The sequence below is a fragment of the Sapajus apella genome, unplaced genomic scaffold (assembly GCF_009761245.1).
Source record: "Sapajus apella isolate SASKATOON/1434 unplaced genomic scaffold, GSC_monkey_1.0 scaffold177, whole genome shotgun sequence".
NCBI lineage: Eukaryota > Metazoa > Chordata > Mammalia > Primates > Cebidae > Sapajus > Sapajus apella.
In genome coordinates this window covers 162,143-171,045 of record NW_022437117.1, presented here as the reverse complement: position 1 = coordinate 171,045, position 8,903 = coordinate 162,143, and the positions used below count along the sequence as shown (strand labels likewise).

The following is an 8,903-nucleotide window of genomic DNA, read 5'->3' as shown; positions in this document are numbered from 1 at the left end:
TGGCAGTCTTACTGCTATTTCACATATGACAGGATTTTGCTGGAAAGTTCAGTTTTGAGATTCTCCACAGAAAGCATTTTCAAACTGCTGCATACACACATCAGTGTAACTCTGTAAGTTGAATGCATATATTGACAAGCATTCTCCTGGATATCTTTCTTTTAGTTTTTAAGGTTAGATATTTCTCATTACAGAATGTGCCCACTTTCCTTCTGAAATATTCAAATATATCTAGTGTTAGAAAATTGTTTCTAACCTGCTGAATCAAAACATTGATTCAACACTTTTAGTGGATGAATGCACAGCATAGCAGTTTCAAAGATTTGTTTCTTCTGTGTTTTACTGGCAGATTTACTGCTATTTCGTATATGATGGAATTTTGCTGGAAATGTCAGTTTTGAGATTCCCCACAGAAAGAGTTTTCCAACTGCCACATGCACACATCAGTGTAACTCTCTAAGTTGATTGCACACATTGACAAGCATTCTCCTGGATAGCTTTCTTTTAGTTTTTAAGGTGAGATATTTCTTATTACAACATATGTCCACTTTTCATTTTGATGGCCAAATCTAGCTTCTGTAAGATGTGTTTCTAACCTGCTGAATCAAAACAGAGATTCGACTCTCTTACTTGAACGAACGCACAACATAGCAGTTTCAAAGATAGGTTTCTTCTGTGTTTTACTGGCAGTCTCACTGCTATTTCACATAAGATGGAATTTTGCTGGAAATGTCAGTTTTTAAATTCTCCACAGAAAGCATTTTCAAACTGCTGCTTACACACATCTGTGTAACTCCATAAGTTGAAGGCACACATTGATAAGCATTCTCCTGCATAGTTTCCTTTTAGGTTTTAAGGTGAGGTACTTCTCATTACAGCCTTTGTTCATTTTCCTTCTGGAATGTCCAAATAGAGGTTCTGTAAGAAATGTGTTTCTAACCTGCTCAATCAAATCATAGATTCAACTTTCTTAGTTGAAGGAATGCACAGCATAGCAGCTTCAAAGATAGGTTTCTTCTGTGTTTTACTGGCAGTCTTATGGCTATTTTGCATAAGTAAGGATTTTGTTGGAAATGTTAGTTTGGAGATTCTCCACAGAAAGCCTTTTCAGTCTGCTGCATACACACATAAGTGTAACTCTGTAAGTTGAATGCACACATTGACAAGCACTCTCCCAGATAGCTTCCTTTTAGTTTAAGGTGAGATATTTCTCAATATAGCATAGAATAATATATTTCTGGAATGTCCAAATCCAGCTTTAGTAAGAAAGCTGTTTCTATCCTGCTGAATCAAAACAGAGATTCAACTCTCTTACTTGAATGAATGCACAGCATAGCAGTTTCAAAGATACATTTCTTCTGTGTTCTAATGGCAGTCTTACAGCTATTTCGTATAAGATGGGATTTTGTGGGAAATGTCAGTTTTGAGAATCTCCACAGAAAGTGTTTTCAAACTGCTGCATACACACATCAGTGTAACTCATTAAATTGAAAGCACACATTGACAAGCATTCTTCCAGATAGCTTTCTATTAGTTTTTAAGGTGAGACATTCCCTGCTACAACACATGCCTGCTTTCTGTTTGGAATGTACAAATCTAGCTTGTGTAAGAAATGTGTTTCTAACCTTCTGAATCAATATATAGATTCAACTCAGTTAGTTGAACGAATGCACAGCATAGCATTTTTAAAGACACTTGTCTTCTGTGTTTTACTGGCTGTCTTACTGCTATTTGGTATATGATGGGATTTTGCTAGAAATGTCAGTGTTCAGATTTTCCACAGAAAGCATTTTCAAAGAGCTGCATGCACACATCAGTGAAACTCTTTATGTTGAATACAAACATTTATAAGCTTTCTCCCGGATAGCTTCTTTTCAGTTTTAAGGTGAGATATTTCTCATTACAGTGTGTTCCTACTTTCCATATGGAATGCCCAAATGAAGCTTCTGTAAGAAATATGTTTCTAACCTGCTAGATCAAAATACAGATTCAACTCTCTCACTTATATGATGCACAGCATAGCAGTTTTAAAGACACATTTCTTCTGTTTTTTACTGGCAATCTTACTGCTATTTCCTATAAGACAGGATTTTGCTGCAAATGTCAGGTTTCAGATTCTCCACAGAAAGCGTTTTCAAACTGCTGCATACACACATCAGTGTAACTCTGTACATTGAATGCATACATTGACAAGCATTTTCCCTGATAGCTTCCTTTTAGTTCTTAAGGTGAAATATACCACATTACAAAATATGCCCACTCTCCATCTGGAAAATTCAAATGTACATTTTGTAAGAAATGTGTTTCTCACCTGCTGAATCAAAACGTAGATTCAATTCTCTTAGTTGAACCACCGCATAACATAGTAGTTTTGAAGATATGTTTCTTCTGTGTTTCACTGGTAATCTTACTGCTATTTGGTAAAAGACTGAATTTTGCTGCACATGTCAGTTTTGAGATTCTCCACAGAAAGTGTTTTTAAAATGCTGCATACACACATCACTGTAACTTTGTAAGCAAATTCACATAATGATAAGCATTCTCCCAGATAGCTTCCATTCAGTTTTGAAAGTGAGATATTTCTCATTACAGCATGTTCCAACTTTCCCTCTGGAATGTCCAAATATAGCTTCTTTAAGAAATGTGTTTCTAACCTGCTGTCAAAACATAGATTGAACTCTCTTACTTGAACGAAAGCATAGCATAGCAGTTTCAAAGATATGTTTCTTATGTGTTTTACTGGCAGTCTTACTGCTACTTCACATACAATGGGATTTTGCTAAAAATGCCAGTTTTGAGATTCTCCACAGAAAATATTTTCAAACTGCTCCATACACACATCAGTGTAACTCTGTAAGTTTAATACATATATTTACATGCATTCCTCAGGATAACTTCCTTTTAGTTTTTAAGGTTTCATATTTCTCATTACAGATTGTGCTCACCATCCATCAGAATGTCCAAATCTAGCTTCTGTATAAAATTTGTTTCTAATGTGATGAATCAAAATATAGATTCACCTCTATTAGTTGAATGAACACACACCATAGCAGTTTCAAAGGTACGTTTTAATGGCAGTCTTGTTGTTATTTGGTATAAGATGGGATTTTGCTGGAAATGGCAGTTTTGAGATTCTCCATAGAAAGGGTTTTCAAACTGCTGCATACACCCATCAGTGTAACTCTGTAAGTTGAATGCACACATTGACAGGCATTCTTTTGGATACCTTACTTTTATGTTTAAATGTGAGATATTACTCTTTATTGCAGGTGCCCACTATCTGTCTGGAAAATCCAAATCTAACTTCTGTAAGAAATGTGTTTATAACCTGGTGAATCAAAACATAGATTTCACTCTCTTAATTGAATGAACGCACACCACAGCAGTTTCCAAGATATGTTTTTTCTGTGTTATATAGGCAGTCTTACTGCTCTTTCATATAAGAAGGGATTTTGCTGGATATGTCAGTTATGAGATTCTCCACAGAAAGCGTTTTGAAAGTGCTGGAGGCAAACATCAGTGTAACTCTGCAAGTTGAGTGCAAACATTGGCAATCATTCTCCCAAATATCTTTCTTCCAGTTTTTAAGTTGAGATATTTCTCATAGCATATAATCACTTTTCATCTTTAGTGTCCAAATCTAGCTTCTGTTAGTAATGTGTTTCTAACCTGCTGAATCAAAACATAGATTCAACTCTCTTAGTCGAACGAACGCATATCACAGCAGTTTCTAAGATACGTTCTTTCTGTGTCTTACTGGCAGTCTTACTGCTATTTTGTATAATAAGTGATTTTATTAAATCGTTCAAATTTTTATTTTAATGCACAGTATGAGAAATGAACTTTTAAATCAAGTGATTTGTATGGAAAATTATGTGGCAAATAAATTAGACCCATGTTAAAAGAGAAGGTCAGCTAAATGTCCAAATTTAAGGATATAATAGGCACTGATAAACAGATTGCAGTGTCTTCTTTAAGAGGCTGTCTTTCAAACACAACTTTGGTAGAAACTGGTCCACAGATCAACAGCACATGGAAATTCTTAACAAGGGTGGTGATCAGGGACATGTTTCCTGGGTGCCACTTTGATGATGTTGTACACATGCAGAATCATCTCTGCTGCTTCAGCTGCACTTAGAAGAACTTGATGCTTTACTTGAAAACTTTCTGTTATACCCCGAAGAGCCATGTCTCCAGTGGTGCCTTCCCTCATATCCAGTCCAGCAGTGGTATTGCCTTCACTGTGAGCAGCTCTGAGCTGTGCCACTAGGTCTGCACTGTCATAGCCTGCATCGTCAGCTATGATGGTTGGCAACATTCTCAGTGCTTTAACATAAGACTCCATTGCAACAGCCTCTTTGCCTGGTGTTCTATTGGCAAGCTGTGTCACAGCATGAGTCATCAACATCTCCAAACAGCCTCCTCCATAAACTCCTCTAGAGCCCTTTACAGTTTGTGCAAGAATGCAAAGAGCGTCATGCAAAGATCTTTCAGATTCATCTAAAATTTGTTGAGCGGCACCACGTAAAACAATGGTACAAGCCTCACCAAGGGCAACCCCAGAAAAGTGAATGAGTTTGTCTTCTCCAATTATGACTTCCTCAATAAGTTTGCAACTTCCAAGCTTTACTAATTCTGGGTGATCAAAGGTAGAGGCAATTTCACCACCTGTGACAAGAGCTAGGCATTCCACACCTGCAAAATCTGCATGCTCAATAGCCATGATACCAGCAGCACCGAAGAGCTGTTCAGGATAATTATAAATTAACTGGCTGTTAATGAAGCAATTTATTACATGCTTAAGAATATGTTCAAATTTCTCCTTCATTTTTTCCTTTTCTGCATGTTCTATTTCTGCAACCTTTGCTGTAGAATCAACTCTTACCCGGGAACCAAATAACTTTATTTTGTCTGTATCCATACCGGTATTTGCAATAAGAATTTTAGCATTTTCAATTCGTTTTGGTTGATCTACTCCAATTTTTTTATCCAACAAAGCTTTCATCTAAATAGGAATCTGTCAAACTTCCTCCTAGCTTCTTGATAATATGAATTGCCTCCAGGTTGCCAGAGCCTTTCAGTCTGAGAACTACTTCTACAGCTAATTTTGTAAAGTGGTCTTTGTGATGAGTAAGAAGTTTTGAGGATAATGTTGTGCCCACAATATTCATTAAATCTTGATGGAATTATCTTCATCAGAACCATGATCAACTGCAGAACTCAACAGAGCCTCTCTTGCAGCCTTTGTGGCTTCTCTCCAACCCACTATGATGGTCTGTGGATGAATCTTTATTGCAATTAAAGATTCTGCTTCCCTTAACAATTCTGCTGTTAAAACGGTAACAGAGGTAGTGCCATCACCAACTTCATCAACTTGAACCCTTGACATATCAACTAAAACTTTAACTGCTGGATTGTCAACACCAATGCTTTTTAGAATAGTGGCACCATCATTGGTTACCATAAGAGAGGCATCTCGTCCACTGCTTAGAAGAATTTTGTCCATGCCTTTGGGTCCCAAGGTGCTCTTTACCAAGTCTCCAATGGCGATGGCATCAATAAAAGAAGACAGGCAAGGTGTCTCTGCTCTCTCCTCATCAGCTCCTGCCTTGAAGATGTTAACAGGTGTAAGGGAATGGGGCGCCATGGTTCTGAGGGATTCCGCACACAAGTGGATCCCTTCACAACTCGTGCTCGGGGGCCAACAGACCATAATAAGTGATTTTGCTGGAAATTTCAGTTTTGAGATTTTCCACAGAAAGCATTTTCAAACTGCAGCATACACACATCAGTATAACTCTGAATGTTGAATGCACACATTGACAACCATTCTCTTGGATAGGTGTCTTTTAGTTTTTAAGGTGTGATATTTCTCATTATACCATAGCCCACCTTCCTTCTGGAATGTCCAAATCTAGCTACTGCAAGAAATGTGTTTCTAACATGGTGAATCAATACATAGATTCTACTCTCTTATTTGAATGAATGTACATCATAGCAGTTTCAAAGACATATCTATTCTGTGTTTCACTGGCAGTCTTACTGATATGTCCTATAAGAAGGGATTTTGCTGGAAATGTCAGTTTTGAGATTCTTCACAGAAAGCATTTTCAAACTGCAGCATACACACATCAGCATAACTCAGTAAGTCGAATGCACACATTGAAAATCATTTTCCCAAATAGCCTCCTTTTTGTTTTTAAGGTGAAATATTTCTCATTAAAGCATATGCCAACCTTCCATCTGAATGGCCAAATCTAACTTCTGTAAGAAATGTCTTTCTAGCTTGCTGAATCAAAATGCAGATTCAACCCTGTTTGTTGAATGAACGCACACCAGAGTAGTTTCAAAGACACATCTCTTCAAGATTTTACTCTCAGTCTTTCTGCTATTTCATATAACATGGGATTTTGCTGGAAATGTCAGTTTTGAGATTATCCACAGAAAGCGTTTTCAAGCTGCAGCATACACACAACAGTGTAACTCTGTAAGCTGAATGCACACATTGGAAGTATTCACCCAGATAGCCTCCTTTTAGCTTTTAATGTGAGATATTTCCCATTACAGCATAGGCCCATTTTCCATCTGTAATGTCCAAATATAGCTTCTGTAAGAAATGTGTTTCTAATCTCCTAAATCAAAACATAGATTCACAATTCTTAGTTGAACGAACGCACAGCATAGCAGTTTCAAAGAAATGTCTCTTATGTGTTTTTCTGGCAGCCTTAATGCTATTGGTATAAGACGGGATTTTGCAGAAAATGTCAGTTTTGAGATTCTGCACAGAAAGCATTTTCAAACTGCTTCATACATACATCAGTGTAACTCTGTAAATTGAATACACATATTGACAAACATTCTCCCAGATAGCTTCCTTTTAGTATTTAAGGTGAGATGTTTCTCATTACAGCATGTCCCCACTTTCCTTCTGCAATGTCCAAATCTAGCTTCTGTAAGAAATGCATTTCTAACCTGCTGAATCAAAACATAGAATCAACTCTCTTGCTTCCACGAATGCACAGCATAGCAGTTTCAAAGACACATCTCTTCTGTGTTTGGCAATCTTACTGCTTTTTCTTATAAGGTGGGATTTTGCTGGAAATGTCAGATGTGAGATTCTCCACAGAAAGTGTTTTTAAACTGCTGCATACACACATCAATGTAACTCTGTAAGTTTAATGTGCATGTTGAAAAGCATTCTCCCAGAAAACTTTCTTCTAGTTTTTAAGGTGAGATATTTCTCATTACAGCATGTGTCCACTTTCCATCTGGAATGCCAAATCTATCTTCTTTAATAAATGTGTTTCTAGCTGCTGAATATAAACATAGATTTAAATCTCTTGGTTGAATGAAAGCACACCATAGCAGTTTCAAAGATAAGGTTCTTCTGTGTTTTACTGGCAGTCTTACTGCAATTTCGTAAAAGCTGGGTTTTTGCTGAAAACTTCAGTTTTGAGATTCTACACATAAAATGTTTTCAAACTGCTGCATGCACACATCATTTTAACTCTGTAAGTTGAAAGCACACATTGCAAGCATTCTCCCACATAGAGTCATTTTAGTTTTTAAGGTGAGATATTTCTCATTACAGGATATGCTCATTTTCCATCTGGAATGTTGATGTCTATCTTCTCTAAGAAAGTATTTCTAACATGCTGAATCCAAACATAGATTCAAATATTTTAGTTGAATCAATTCACAAAATAGTCATTTCAAAGATACATTTTTTCTGTGTTTTACTGGCAGTCTTACTGCTATTTGGTATAAGATGGGATTTTGTTGGAAATGTCAGTTTTGAGATTCTCCACAGGAAGCATATTTAAACTGCTGCATACACACATCAGTGTAACTCTGTAAGTTCAATGCACACATTGACAAGCATTCTAACAGATAGCTTTCTATTATTTTTTAAGGTGAGATATTTCTCATTACAGTACGTCCCCACTTTTCATCTGGAATGTCCAAATCTAGCTTCTTCAAGAAATGTGTTTCTAACCTGCTAAATCAATACATCAATTCAACTCTCTTAGTTGAACAAACACACAGCATAGCAGTTTCAAAGATATGACTCTTCTGTGGTCTACTTGCCATCTTACTGCTATTTCGTGTAAGATGGGATTTTGCTGGAAATGTCAGTTTTAAGACTCTCCACAGAAAGCGTTTCTAAACTGCTGCAAAAACACATCTATGTAACTCTGTGAGTTGAATGTACATATTGACCAGCATTCTCCTGGATCGCTTCCTATTATTTTTTAACGTCAGATATTCCTCATTACAACATATGCAAATTTTTTGTCTTGAACATATAAATCTATCTTCTGTAAGAAATGTGTTTCTAACTTGCTGAATTAAAACATTGATTAAACTCTCTTAGTTGAACAAACACAGAGCATAGCAGTTTCAAAGATACATCTCTTCTGTGTTTTACTCTTAGACTTACTGCTATTTTGTATAACACAGGACTTTGTTGTAAATGTGAGTTTTGACATTCTCCACAGAAAGCGTTTTCAAACTGCTGCCTACACACATCAGTGTAACCCTGTAAGTTGAATGCACACATTGACAAGCATTCGCCCAGATAGCTTCCTTTTAGTTGTTAAGGTGAGATATTTATATTACAGCATATCCCCACTCTTGGCCTGGAATGTCCAAATCTAGATTCTGTAAGAAATGTGTTTCTAACCTGCTGAATCAAAACATAGATTCAATTTTCTTAGCTGAACGAATGCACAGCAGAGCAGTTTCAAAGATACATCTCTTTTGTGGTTTAATGGCAGTCTTACTGCTATTTCTTATAAAAGGGGTTTTACTATACTGGAAATTTTCAGATTTGAGGTTTTGCACAGATACCTTTTTCAAACTGCTGCATATACATATCAGTATAACTCTGTAGGCTTAATCCA

At 36.6% G+C, this 8,903-nt stretch overlaps 1 pseudogene; it reads right to left on the bottom strand.

Annotated features, from left to right (window-relative positions):
- Positions 1–3,803: 3,803 nt before the first annotated feature.
- Positions 3,804–5,705, bottom strand: LOC116542979 (annotated as a pseudogene).
- Between the last annotated feature and the right edge of the window lie 3,198 nt (positions 5,706–8,903).